At 37.6% G+C, this 15,139-nt stretch overlaps 1 long non-coding RNA gene across 1 annotated transcript in view; it reads right to left on the bottom strand.

Annotated features, from left to right (window-relative positions):
• The window catches only part of LOC111937246 (uncharacterized), a 41,255-nt gene that overhangs the window by 14,650 nt on the left and 11,466 nt on the right, over positions 1-15,139 (bottom strand). Inside the window, exons 2-3 of the long non-coding RNA XR_002868517.2 lie at positions 11,140-11,219; positions 1,166-1,213 (exon numbers count right to left, since the gene is read on the bottom strand). This is a non-coding gene — a long non-coding RNA (uncharacterized LOC111937246). The remainder of the gene's footprint in view (positions 1-1,165; positions 1,214-11,139; positions 11,220-15,139) is intronic.

Raw genomic sequence — 15,139 nt, 5'->3', positions numbered from 1 at the left:
AGTCTAGAAGAACTGTATTTTTTCTCTATATCTGCTCAAACACAAATATTTCTGGACTTGAAGGAATACAAGTTCAGAAACAATGTCTAAAAATCCCTATACCCCTTAAGTTCTGGAGCTGTGTTTCACACATAAACAGAAAAAAAAAGATTGGAATCTGCACTTAACCATAATTCAAGAGTTCTGGGCATAAATGAATAATCCCCAATGCCCAAAAAATATATTTTCTTTTTTGACATTCACAGTCTTTTTATTTGAACATCAGAATGTCAATGTGACTACCTATTTATATTGCAGTTTGAAACACCATCATACCCTGAATAAGATCCATATCAACAAGAAATGGAAAATTAAAACCAAAGGGATCATTTGACTTACAACTTCCTTTTTATTTATTTGTTGGGGTTCTCGGTGTGTTGGGAGTCTGAACAATGCAGTAAAGTCAGCTGAATGAACTTCTCCAATATAAATGTTAAAGTTCATATCCTATATTGTGCTATGATGTCATCTAAATCTGTGAGTTTTGCTAGGTATTAGGGAGCTAGAAAGGTTCATGATACAGCACATCAAATATATTTGATTGCACATTTGATTAATTTTTCTTTGGAAGTGAGTACATGAACATGTTTATATGCTTTTTGTAATCATGGTCTGAAAGACCACTCCTGGAAAGGAAATTTAGAGAAGGAGGCAAACACATCCAAAGAAAGAGAGTTTGTTTCAGTGCTCATTAAAGCCAAGGGAAAGAATCCCAGCAGCTCAAGGGAGCTTTAGGTAAATTCCAAGGATTCTTGTTTTTACAGTTCCATTTGATTCCAACTATTTATGCTTCTTTCTTCTTTTTCTATTTTTTTTTTTCCCAGGGGAGCCACTGCCATCACACCCACGGAATCAGAGTAAAAATTCTCAGTCTGTGTTTGTCATGCATGAAAGGCTCCTCTAACATCTGAAAGGTTTTGATATTCACGCAGCATAGCTCCCACTGTCAGAGGCAGAGCAATGAATGTACGTCTGTGACATAAAGAGATGTTGCACCAGTGTCAATTAGTGAATCACTGCAGGAAATATCCTAATCCTTGCTGAAAGCAGTTTGTTACCTAAAGCAACAGCAATTTAAGGCAGGTGATATGGAGCTTTTTTCATTTGAGAACTCTCTGAGCCCTACCTGTCTTTTCCGGGTGTCCTCTGTGCCACCACTCTGTGAATAACATATCTGCAATAGAAATGCAAGAAGTGTACGTAACTATTGAGAATTCAGCCTTCCCAAGTATTCCCCAGCTACTCTGTGTGTCAGAGCATAATTTTTTTTAGCTTTGGACCTTCACCATGTTGAAATATTTTACAGTACTTACACAATCAAATCCCATTGGTAAAAAAAATAGCAGGACAACTGCTTGAAATTTTGTTCATGAATAAATCCAAGGGGTTTTGATGCACCAATAAAACCATTGCCAGCAAACCTAAAGGGCTGTGCTTAATTTTTTTATTTATATCAGTGTATTTATAATGTGACACTCTTAAGTACTGCTGTTTACTCAGAACTGCTACTTCTGGAAGTAACATAAATTTCTTGTTCAATTTTTATAGCTCTCTTTTATCACAAGTACAGCTTCATGTAAATTTAGGGATCTAATCTTGATGTTGCTGCCACATCTATATGTAATAGTTCAATTGATTCCCCAGCACCTGAAAACCTGTATGATGTTGTAAAAAATAAGTAAATGCAAAGCCAGCATATAAGGAGCTCAAATGAAAATATTTTCCCTGATATCTTACTCCATTAGGAATCCATCCATCTGTGCCCATTTCCACCTCTGACTTTACTTCAATCAGCCAGAAACCTTTCCTTGTGCACCCATCCTGACAATTTTGCCTCGTGGGATTGGTCAGCCACAAAAGTTAGACTTTCCCAGCTATCAGTTAGCAGAGCTCCTCTGTGCCTGGATTCCTTCCAGGGACAAAGGAAAAGCTCAAACTAAGGAAACATGAGCAGAAACTTGAGGCACACATGTGAACAGTCATTACAACTGGTGAACGAACCATGACTTCATGACAGAAAAAACAGAGCAACCACTAATTTTTTTCATGTGATATGAAATTTTCAATGAATTTTCAAATAAGAACAGTCCACAGGTGTTTCCAATGTCCCCGTATTATCAGAAAGAAGACTGCACAATTTAGGCTATTTGCCTTATGTCCTCCACCCCTACCTGACCATGTAGCATGGTGTTTCTAAATGTGACTCACATGTCTGTCCTTAAAAGTCAAGACACGTAACATATGTACTCATAAATATCAATGCATTAAATCCTATTAATCCTATTTTAACAACATTCATTATCCCATCACAGCATGTAATTTTATTGCCACTTCCTGTCCTTCAGAGCTGATATGGACAGTGTTGAGAAGTCACAATGAAACAAAAGGGTGGGGACAAGCAGGAGCTTCTGTTCAAGATGGAGTATAAGTGTACAAAGTAGTTCTTGAGAAGAGGTGGGGACTTCAGAGGGAAATATTTTCCCTGCAGTTGTGTAAGGCCACAGTACATTACTTCATGAGTAGCTTTTGCTGACATCAGCGGGAATAGCAAATTGTCTCTATAATAAAATTTCAGTTTGGTAACACAGACTCCTTTAGAAAACATACTTGAAAATTCATAAAGCAAAGAGCTCCCTGTATTATGGTGACTCCCATCTGAGGAAAATAAACCTTCTTCTGAGTCCTTGCAGTGAGGTTAGCGAAATACATAATTTGGGGGAACAAAACCCAAACAGTTAATTTTCAGCAAACATTGTTAAGTGCGCCAATATGCTGATGGAACCTAACCATCCTTGCTGACTGAATGTGCAAGAGCATCTGGCAGCAAGTACTGCCAGACAGTGCTCAGCTGACTTTGTACCACCTGTAGATGTTTCATGTGGAGCAACTCAGGGAGCCGCACAGTCCAGACTTTTCTGGAGTCTTAGTCACCCAAAATGCCTCTGAAAGTTCCTCTTCCCATAAATAGCCACTGTGTAAACAATGAAATGACATGAGAGAAGCAAAGGAAAATTTTTCAAGCTGTCTACACTGAAATAATTTAAAATATGGGGAGAAGGGACAGAATCATTCCACCCACACTGCAGACCTTGCATATAGAAAGACCCTCTTGGGCATCCAGGCATTCCTCTTGTCTAAAGTGGGAAGACTATTCAGCTGAGTAACAATCACAGATGCTTGAGGGGGTACTGAGATGGGGGTCCTTATTCCTGCTTATTCCTTATTCCCCAGCTGCTCTGATTGGTAGTCAGTACAAAAAAACAGCTAAATAGAAATGGCTTACACTCAGCTCCAGCAAGAAGATAAAGATATTACTCTGGTTTCCATTAATTATTTATTACCTGCTATCTGCACCTCTGAACCGTTCGTGCTGCAGGAGCCACCATGCATTTATGGCAATTCATCAAACACATATGCTTTCAAATTCCCTGTAAAGCCATAAAGAGGGATGCCATCTGCCAGCTAAGTTAGAGAAGGCTTGATTTATCAGAACAGATTTTTCTGTTTAAAAGTCCTAATGTACAAACTCTGGGTAAGATAGGCAAAGGCACTCTGATATATTAAGCAAAAGAGGAGAACAAAAACCCAGAAAATTGTTTGATGCCCAACCATGTGGCTAGTGCAATAAAGACAGATGGAAACAGATGCAAACACCTACTTTATAACAGCAATTCTGTTACTTCCAATTCTCAACAGAGCTTCCCCAGTTTAAGTTGCTTTGCAGTTTGCAGTCATATGCTTACATCCTTAACAGCCAAGCACCTTTCACAACTCCCCATGAAGAACCAGTACACAACTTTTTCCTTCCTTTCATTTGTTTTCTGCAGGCTTAGATCCTTTAGAAAGTTATGAATACCTACTTTACCCACTGCAATCACTGGGGATTTTATAAGAGTAAAAATACTTACATTCTAGAAGCAAATGTCACATGAGTTTCCATACAGATGTAGGATTTTTTCATTCTTGCTTGCTGTTACTTTCTTTCAAAGTGTATTTTTACTTCTAGGTCATAGATTGATGCTATTAAAAAGTTTCTCAGGCTTGAAAAGTTCTAATTCTCTAGAAATACAGGTTCAGGTCAGAGGTCTGACCTGAGATCAGCTGATATAAATCAAAATATGTCTACTGAACATGGAATTAGTTGATACATGGAGCATGTGTACTTCAGTTGTCACCTGGAATCCCTTCTTTGTGCCTCAGGTGGGAGAAGTTCTTATACTTGTTTTCCTATGTGCTAATTTCTTTCTCTTCTGTTAAGAAGAGCTGTAGCCTGATTTTAACCAGATAATTGAATTGCAGCAGGAGTAACTTTTATTTTGCTCTGTGTAGACTCCCTTCTGGTGGCAAGTAAATGAAATTAAACAGAATCCATAGTGCAGCCTATTTTAAAATACTGACGAGTCTCTCTCATTTTTTGGGTGTCTGTGTATGAAACAGAAACATCCAGGTAGCAAATAGTCCATGCTGGCTAATTGATCCTTTTGGGAAGCAGACACTTACCCAGGCAGAGCCCGTTTCAGAGAGCTGACAGCTCATTCAACACCAGGTCAGGTGAGAGTGCACAGTAAGCTGTTCCACCTTGCAGAATAATTATATGTAAAATAGCAAACTTGTGACATACCTGCACAGAGCATAAATCCAGATACATAAATGCAGAAGGAAAAAAGGTTTATATTCACTGTACTAAGTTGTCAGTGAACCACTTTTACTCTCCTTATAGCCTTTCCCTGACTTTCTAAGGCATACTGACAGTGGAAGAGTCCTAGTCACCCTCCTGAAAATGTGTCCTACCATAACCGTAATATGCCATTGCAATTGTTAGCCTCCATGCATTTCAGTATGGTGAAGCTCAGAAGAGAGAGTGTAATGGAGTAATGAGGTTAAAAGATTGCATTCCCTATTAAAATAATGAATTTATTATAATTATATTAATTATATACTTATAATTAAGTAACCAAAGAGGAATTGTCAGCAATTACATAAAAAGATAAGGAATTCAGACTTCAAAATAAGGAAGGAAAAAATCAGAAACAAGTTTTCATTCAAAGCTTTGCAGTATATGTATGATCTAAAACAAATCTCATTAATCTGAAGTAAGAAGATTTCTTCAAGATCTCTCTGAGTCACAGAAGTGGGGAGGGTGCTCAAAAAAGTATCATAATCTTTTTGCTTGTTCGCCTACTCCTCACCTTGCATCCACCCTTGGAGGCTTGACTGAACACTGAAGTAGGTGGGTCTATAATATAACTCCATACAGCTTCTCCTATGTTCTCCCAATGTCCTGCTTATGTGGGCACAGTACAAGAGTTACCAGGATGTGCACCTGCTAGGCTGTGGGAGTAATATGAAATCATTCCCTGAACTAGAATCAGCAGGTCAGGAACTTTTAAAAATTTGAATTATCAACTCGAAACTTGTAGCTTTCATTAACAACTTCCATCATTATAGTGACACAAAACATTCACACTTCAGTAGTGTCTTGTCTAATTTTAATCAAAGTTTACTTAATCAGTAAATCTCCTCGCATACTAATTTTCAAGACAAACAAGTCCATTTTAACTGCCTTTCAGATGATTAGTTCACTTAGGTTACAGACCCAAGCACCAGGATCTCCACTTTCAGTGTGTGCAGCTCAAAGTCTGCATAATGCCAAGGCCTGCTAATATCTGTGCCTGGAAAAGGAGTCTCCAAAAGGATCTGTTGCAAAGACTCCTCTGCATGTGAACAAGCTGGGTCCCCATCACAAGCGTCCTATGCACAGTCCACACTTGCTAGGTCCAGGCAGTGCCTCTTTAGCATTTCTTGGAATACATCTACAGTACTAAAGAAGCCATAGGAACACCTAAGATGCTTTCCTATCCTTGCAAACTACTGCTTGTCTTCCCCTGTAGGACTTCACCCGTGCATGACAACATGCAGGAATTATTTAGTATCAGATACCATTTAATCCGTAAGGGAATTAAATGGACACATCTTCAAATACAAGAGATAAATAACCTTCAGGTGAGTAAAGTACAGGAAAGGCACTAAATTTAGGTGAGATTTTTTCATGTGGCTGGGTAAGGAGCAATCTCTTAAATTTCAGGTAAAGAAGTCTTTTAAGGAAGATATAAAAAGGATTAATATGAAAGTTCTGAACTACTTTTCCAAAGAATGTGTGATTCATCACTTGTAAGGTTATATTCCATGAATTTTTTAAGCCATTTAAATCAATCTGAATGTAAAGATCTTTTTTTATTATTATCTGCAAACAAGACTTCTAAACTAATTCAAAATTAAAGTTACTGGGATAGAAACAAAATATTAAAGCTTTACATTGTATTAAACATGGTCTCATAACAATAAAATATGCATAAGGCTTGTCACATTAGATATACAACTTTTTATCTGAAAAGACAGATTTAGAAAACTAGACTTAACCATTCTAGCTACCTCATTTTGTACTATTATCTGTAGTTCAGTACAGTATTTTATTGCTATTGGAACACATAATAACAAATGGCAAGATAAACATTTCTTTTTATTATTGCATTTCCCCAAAATTATAATGGACTAGTCCTGTTTATCAAGTAGAGACACTTTGCAGATGAAAAAGAAAGAGCTGGCTATGAACATAAAAGCATTCAGGATTAACCATGAAAGCACAAAACACTGTCCCAAAATATTTTTAACTGAATCCCAAATACTTAATATAGGCTTAAAAGTTTCCTTCAAAGTACACTTTTATTTCATTGTAAAAGCCAATTTTATTTTAAAATTCTCACAGATACATAATGAAATATCCTGAAATAAAATGCATAGTGCTGTTCTTCTGCCAAATTACACTGTGTTCTATTCTGTGCTGAATATTGATGCAAAATTACTCCAACAATGCCAAATTTCTGAGGTTTTCTTCCAAACTGAACCCGTCAAGCACAATAACTGCCTAAGGGTTTTTATGAAAGCTGCTGCTAACAGACTGCAGAGAACCCAACACCCATTATGCTGTGTTCAGCAGCTCTACACATTTGATTCATTCCTGTGTTATTTGGATATATCCAAGAAAGTTTAGATTGTGGAACGGTTCTAGTTTTCCAAAGCTTGCTGTTGGAGAAAGATACCTATGCTTTATGTAGACCCATATGAGTGAGGTTTACAGTCCAGGGATTTCCACATAGTCTTCTCCTTGAACCTGGTGAATCTGGATCTGGCCTCATTACCTGGAGAATTTTTAAATGTTTTTTCAATAGAGCAATGGCTTTACAGCTTCCCACCCGTTTGATCAGAACATTATACTCTGCCCCTAAACACTTCTCACACCAATTTGCACCCTTCTGTCATGAGGAACGAACTAGAATAGTCCTGGTTGTTCACCTGTTTCTTCTGCATCCAGAAGTCCTCTCTTTATAAAGGATTAGGGTTTTCCGTCATAGAAAATCCTTCCTACATGAAATCCTACCTATCTATAAACTCTGAATGTTAGAGGGACTATTGTTGCAAGAAAACAGATAAGGGTGTGGTTAGTGCTTGGAGGTCTTACAGTTTCACAAGGTCTTGAAGTCTCTCATGTCTACCACAAAGCTTCTCTGAAACAGCCCTTGATGATTTAGAAATGAAACAGAGGCCTAAAGAGATATGCAACCACATCTGATACTCAGGGCAGAGTGGGAAGGAAAAAAAAAAAAGACCAGAGGTAATGTTGAGGGAGATGTTGACTGCCATTATGCATTATGTTGAGATTGAGATGGAGCTTTGTGTTGGGGAACGAGATTGTCCTGGAGATGGTGGTGCCTGGAGTGAGCTCGAGCTCAGTTGATCAAAGGATGCAAAAAAGATGGCCCATGTGCTTCAGAGGAGGAGAAACATGTTTTACATACCTGCATGTCAGGCAGAGGCTGCTCCCTCTAGGTATCCTTTGAGCAGCAGGGCATCACAGAAGAGGTAAGAAAGGATGCCAGTGTCATATCTACAGTCACCAGGCAATTGCTGCTCACCACAGAGCATGGTGAACAGGAGTTGCTCTCCCCACACTCAGTGTGAGGATTCAGCTCCACAGTTCACTGGCACAAACCAGTTCCTTAGAAGTGCAGTATCTGGGAGATAATAATGTTTCCTTGTATTATCAATACCTTTCTGGCTTGTGCTTCCTGATGTTTGCAATACAGCCTGGGTTTTGTGTGAAAAAAATGTAAAATATATAATATAAAAAGGGCATATTAAACCCTTTATATTTCACTCACATTTATATATATATATAAAAGGTTGTTAAACGAATGTATAAAAATTTTTGGCCAAGTTCTTTTTTATCACTGTGCAAATAAGGAACAAGCCCACTGACTCAATAAAGTCACAATAGCCTAAGGAGGAACATTCCTCTCAATATGTCATTGTATTTTTATGAAATCAGAATGTCCTGTGCTTTAATTTAAAAGGTAGTCTATTTTTACTGTAGGCAGTACAATAGAAAGTGTAGTGCTATCATTTGAGGTGTTGTGAGACATGAAATCATAAGTTATCCATATGGATGTTCTTCATTCATCAAACACTAATAGCTTCTCTTTGATGCCTGAAAGAAATATAAAAATGCAGAATACTGCCTTTTAAAATTTTCAGTATTTCCTTTTTTCAGTAATTCTTCACAATCTGTGGAGAGTCCATTGCATATGAGAACTGCTATGTGAGCTCTAAAAAAATTATCTCTAGAAAGGATTTACAATAATTCATTAATGGTTAGAAAAGAGTGGATCTTATCTAACAGTGATATGCTTCCTTTTTAAAAATGGGCATACTGCTAGATTTCAAAGCTGGAGAAATATAGGGTTTATTGTATAGCAGCCTATCCTTTGATTAAAAATGGGACTTGATTAATAGTGAGGAAATTCACAAGTTGGCTTAACAGGAAACCTGACTTCTATGACTTCTTAAGTCCTTTGCTGTACTGCCATCAGGAGTCTGTGACATTGATTTAGCAATGCTATCAAAGCACTGACCCATCCCCAACAGATCCTACTGTTCTCATTTTCTCCAGGCTATTTTAAGCAGCAGCTGACATTGTTCTTCCTGCCTTTCATCTGTTTATCAGTCACGTTCAGGCATCAGTCAGAATTTCCCACATCAGCTTTCTACTTGGCTCTCACCTCTGCTTTTTCTTCACGCTGTCCTGTCAAGATTTGTCAGTTTCTGCTTTCCAGCACTGGACTGTAGCTGGCATTAATGCAGCTTCAGAACAGAAACAATATACCTCAAAACGGTAGGAAGAACTGGAGGTTTGAAAATTGAAGTATGATCCTTACTATTGTTGAGAGAAAGTGATTTATTTTTAGGTATTGAATTTGAAAGTGCAGTGTATCATTTGTTAGCCTGGTACCAGTTTGAGAAGGGCATAAAGGAGGACTGAGAAGCAGAACTGCAGGTCAATTGCGATATAATTAATTACAATTATGCAACTTAGATTTCAGGCTAGTGATCATTCAATTACACTTGCAGGAGATGGAACACAAATTGACTTTGTAACAAACAGCTCAGCAGAAAGGTCGTTGTGTCTTTTTTTTCTGTTATGAAAAGAAATTGCTGAGAAACCATCTATAAAGAAAATTAGGCAATACTAAGTTTGAAGAAGTTTTTAAAACTGATAAGATGACAATAATTTCAGCTTTTTTAAGAGAAAACCATAGTATGTAGAGCCTTTCTTATGCAAAATCAAAGGACAGCTAGGGTTTCTAGTCTTTCCATCAGCTCCTTTAGAAAATTTATAGCTATAGCCTTAAATATCATAAACAAAAGAGCCTCTGAGAAATAATGTTTCAGTTTGACAACCACTATTCACCAAGGAATGGCTCACTATTCCAGCTTCATATTCTGGCAAATACAGAGCATCAAGAGAGACAATTCCTTCTGACTTTGCAAAAACTTCTTAGGTGATTGCAATGTACTCCAAAGGTAGCCTAAGAATTATTCATTAAATTGCTATTCAATGATACAAGACTTAGACTTTTGAATTTCCCCCTGAATTGTACGCTGTGCTATTTTTTAACAATTAAAGAACCTATGGAGCTCATCTATTATTCCTTTGGAGAATACATGGCATAACACTGTTTCTACTGATGAAATTCATACAAGGTTGCTTAAATAAATTGCTGGTTCAAAATGGTTGCTTAAAGAGATGAATTTGTAAGTTATACAATTAATTTAAAATTTGAAATTAATTTATTTTCCATGTGATAGGTGACTGTAAATACATCAATTATTGTACCAGTTTTTGTGGCAACATTGAGTTGCTCAGCAATAAAGAGCTGTTGAACAGGAATATTGAAATATTTAATTAAGAAATTATTAATAAACTTTAAATTACCTATACCTGTAGATGAAAGAATTTTTAAATGATAAATTTATACCAGAAAAATTTTTATCAATAGGAATTATAGACCAATGGAAAGGAAAAACACAAATTCCCACAAGGAGGAGATAGATACTCGCTGATGATCAGCCACTGAATGTCATTATGCTGCCAATGGAAATAGACAGTTCAGTCCTTGGACAAGGAAATGTGAGCTCTGTGCTCTGAATCTAGATCTCCTGATCACTTTCACTGGTCTTTGTTTAGCTGGATAATCTGTGTTGTTTTGCTCCTGATGAGTATGCTTATTTCCAGATAAAAGGTGTCAGGTTCGTGGGAGTTTGCATAGATTGAAACATTCTTAGGTCCAGAAAGATACTGAGATACCAATAAATACCAAAAAAAGCCCAAGATATTGAAGAAATAAAGCAGATGGCTGTCACCTAGACAAAAACACATCAGCAACAAGATTTGAGTTTTGGGATACAGGTCTTGTCTATCACCAGTATGCTTCCTCAAGGCAAAAAACAGTTCCTTTCAAGGATTAAAATTTTAAATAAATAAATAAATTTGAATTAAATTGAAACCTCTTTTATACTTATCAGAAATACTTATACTCACACAAAAAGAACTGCAGTTCCCAGGCTTAGCTTGGATTTGAGTTTCTTTATCATTCAGCAGCTTGCATGGGAAGTTTAGCCTTTTCACATGGCCATGTAAAGCTGACCACCCACTACTGAAGCTAGCATTGGACCCCAACAATCACTTATAGGTCACTCACTTACCTGAGGTTGGTGTCACAGACTGCAGGAACTGTGGGGCTGGACAACCATGAAATCTACTTTTCTATAATCAACAATCTGATCTAGAAAATAAAGCAGGAGTAAAAATCACATCTGTTCAAGAACAAAGTTTTGTCATGCTATTCAAAGTTTTTCAGTGCAAATAGTCCTCATCTTCTAGCAAACAGCCTTAAGAGTAAACATTTTTCAGCAAGATTGTTTTAAAATTGGGAGAAAAAACAAGAGAAAAGAATGACAGAGAGAAAATAGGGGTTTAATTTTCTTTGCTTTTAAACAACTCAATCAATACCAGAAGGAACTAGAACACTGCATGAGTAGGAGAATAAATGTGGACCTGGCAAAATCTGAGAGAACCTAATTCCTCTCACACAGTTTACATGCATCTTTTTATTTCTTTTGGAGAAGTGTATACGAGTCCCACTTGGGATCAGCCTTGTATTGAACAAGGAGCATGCTAAGAAAAGCACACAGCAAGAAGGAAATTCTATCCCAAATCCAGTTTAAATGAAGTTGAAACAGAAAGCTTTTCGTGCTCTCCATGGCTTTTCTATCTTTGACCTCACGTTATTTGTCAAAGAGAAAAATAACTTAAGGATCAAAACCCTGAAACTGGAAATATTTTCTATTTGTGAAACTAATGTGGTTTGAGCTTTTATAGACAATCCTTTTTTATACTTACTCCTAACAGCTGTGGTATGTTGGTTTTGTTGTTTATTTCTTTTCAAAGAAGCAACACTTCTATAGTTCCAGGTAGCAATACAATCCTTACTATACCAACATAGTAACACCAATTTGGGCAATATAATTGATATACCTTCTAAGATTGTGCCTATACTTAAAATTAGGGCTTCTGTGCAATTTTGGTACAATACTTTATCTAAAATGTCAATAGTTTTTTAATCTTGTAGTTTATCTCGTATATAAAATGTGCTGTTTTACATACACTGCTCTGACAGTTCTTTTCAAGCACACTTAAAAAACAGAAAAAAATCAGTATTTTAGCTAGTACTCTGGAAGGCATATAAAAGACCACAAAATAAGTGCTGAAGTGTAAAAACAACAAAAAAATTTTAAAAAAACAAAAACAAAAACAAAAAAACCACAAACCCCCCACTGCTGATTGAAATAATACAGTCATAATGCTAATTTTGACCCATTTCAGTTAATTAAGAAAATAATAGCAAGGGTAAATGTGGAAGAGTGGAGCTTAAAACACCCTAAAACACCCTAATCAAGCAGCAGGGTTGGATTGAGATGATCCTTGGGGTCCCTTCCAGCCCAAATCATTGGATGATTCTGTGATTCTATCAAAGGAGAAATCACAGTCACGGAGAAAAATTTAATTGCCCAGACAAGCAATGGAATCAGTGCAAGATGCTGTTATTTCTCACTCTCTTTGCATCTGTGCCAAAATTCATACATAAGGATACACTGCACTAAGACCCTGATTCTAGGTTATGATGCCCTATCACCAACACACTGGGAGAGTTATGGAACCAGTTACCCCCACTGGAGCACTGGAAAATCAACCAGCCATTCAGGGCCCCATCACTGAGCCGGTTCATAGTGTACAGCTCAAGTAGGGGCTGTTGTGGGTACTCAGTGTGGAGCCTGATGTGTTAAACCATTGTCAGCGCTTCTCTGATGGCTTTATTTTCTCCTTGGGATTATAGGCACCAAGTCTGGATAGACCTGTGGCTGCCCTGGATTGCAGCATGGAGAAGGAGCTGTGTGCAGGCCGTGACTAACCATCCTTCAAAGGCTGCACCGTCTTCACAAGGTGTTACACACCTGCTTCTATTAATGTGGAAATGTTTAAGTAAAAAGTTCAAACCAGAAGTGCTTTATTTTGTCCTTTCTGCGATGGCTAAAGAGAGCTAAACTGATTACAGTGCCTGAATGCTTATAGTGAGCAATTTCTATAGCAACGGGATGACACAGGCTGGCTCATCAGTTGCATTGTTATTCCATGAAAGCATATCTTGGAATAATTAACAAGTTTGAGGAAAAAATGGTTGATTAATAGTAATATCCTGTGTTTACTAAGAAAATATTGCTTTTGGCTAGGGTACTTTTATTTTTTCCCTTCATCTATAGTTAAAACAAAAACTAAATGGTAATTAAATTCTGGAGAACCACACTCATGGTCTCCACACTTGTTCTTGTTTGTTTGATAGATAGATGGATGCATTTATACCTACTTACACCAGCTGAGCTCTATATTCAGAAAGAAGGGAGTCATTGATTAAACTGCTGCAAATGACAGGAGAATGTGGAGCAAGGGACAGCAGAGGATTTTTTTTTACCTGAACTGGATTTTGACTCCCTGATTTTGTGTGGACAAACTATGATCCCTGATCTGCATCTTACATTGACTGAGAGAATGAGGAGAATCAGGACACTTGGAGCAACTGAGTCAACTTGAAGCTTCCAGAATGCAAGAGTCAGGCAGGGGCCCAGGTCTGAGGACCAGAGGGCTTTGTCTGTGGTTGCAGGCTTTCAACAGACTGCAGAAACTGCAGAGGGGCTGAGGCTGGTGGTGTAAGTAACATAACATATGGGGACAAGCACAGTGATTGTGATCATTACAATAGAGCATGAAATGATAACAGTAACAAGGAATTAGGTATATATTTCAGAAATCACTACAGTAAGTAGAAACAGCTGTTCAATGTAATTTTCTCATATCCTTGGTAATGAGTATGAAATGTGGCGCCCCAGGTGCTTCTGTGAAACCATCTAGCTCTGTAAACAAAGCCTTTAACCCCTATTTTAGACTAGGTTAGATTTCTGGGTTAGGTGTCTGAACTCCAGCAGACCAATTATAAATAATGTCTCCCTAATATTCCTAATATCCCAAGTATTCCCAAATATACTGCGCTGATAATTCTTAGACAACTAAAACTAATTAGGATATATTTCCATCACAGCAGAGAGGCTTCAGAGGATTGTTGTGGGGTTTTTTTAAGAAACATAATTAATCTGCTTAGAAAGCAAAGCCATTTTATCCAAGAAAGGAACCAAGGACTTTCTCCCACAGAAAAATGGCAGGGTCACTGACATAAGCTAAAGAGAGAACTCACCTTGGGCAGGTCCTGACTTTATAACCTGAAGGAAACACACACTGGGAATGGAAACTAACTTCACTTACACTGAATTGGTGTCAAAGGCAAAAATTTACTCCATGTCCATGTCTGCTGCCCAGGTATTTTCCTCCTATCCCAATAGAGTGTCTTGTCTAAACCCAATGTTATTGCACAATCAAACAGACCATTTCCCCAGCTTTCCATCCTTGTTTCTATCCCAGTTTCTTTCTTCAGACACATGCCATCTTCAGCCTAGTTATACAGCCAACATTTCCTGTTCCATGTCCCAAATTTCTCTCTGTACAGCTATAATCTCTTTTTTTTTCAGCTTGCTCTTTACTTCAAGAAAGCTTCAGAGCATCTCTTCCCAACTACAGCCATAGAGATAAGCTTTCCATAGAAGGGAGAAGAAAAATGATGAAGAAAAATATTATATATATATATATAAAGATCTACCTAAATAAAGTCTTGTTTCCAATTTAAAAACATACCTGGTAAGGAAAAATACATAAGAAATGATTACTTTTAAACACAGATTTCTCGAATGCTCAGCCACTGTGTAGCCTTTCAAGCAAGGCAGACACTGGTTCAAGGAACAGCACGGTGCCCCCCCTTGGCCACTCGGACCATAACCCACAGACATCAATGTGATGGATGGCGAAAATAGCATTTATTGTTGGAGAATTTGACATTTTATAACCTAGGTTCACTGTGTTATTCCCATCTGCTTTCATCACAGCTAGGTGCTATTGGCTAATTGCAGGGGTCATTACCATAACTAAGGAGAAGGGGGGTGGTTACTAACTTTTTGTTACATTCCGATATCTTCCGAACGCAAGACCCTACGTCAACACCACTGTGTGTGGTGGGAACAGGTACAGTTTGATGACTATCTT

The sequence above is a fragment of the Cyanistes caeruleus genome, chromosome 4 (assembly GCF_971803275.1).
Source record: "Cyanistes caeruleus chromosome 4, bCyaCae1.hap1.1, whole genome shotgun sequence".
NCBI classification, from domain to species: domain Eukaryota; kingdom Metazoa; phylum Chordata; class Aves; order Passeriformes; family Paridae; genus Cyanistes; species Cyanistes caeruleus.
Note: the sequence above shows the minus strand (reverse complement) of the source record. Positions and strands in the feature narration are given on the sequence as shown.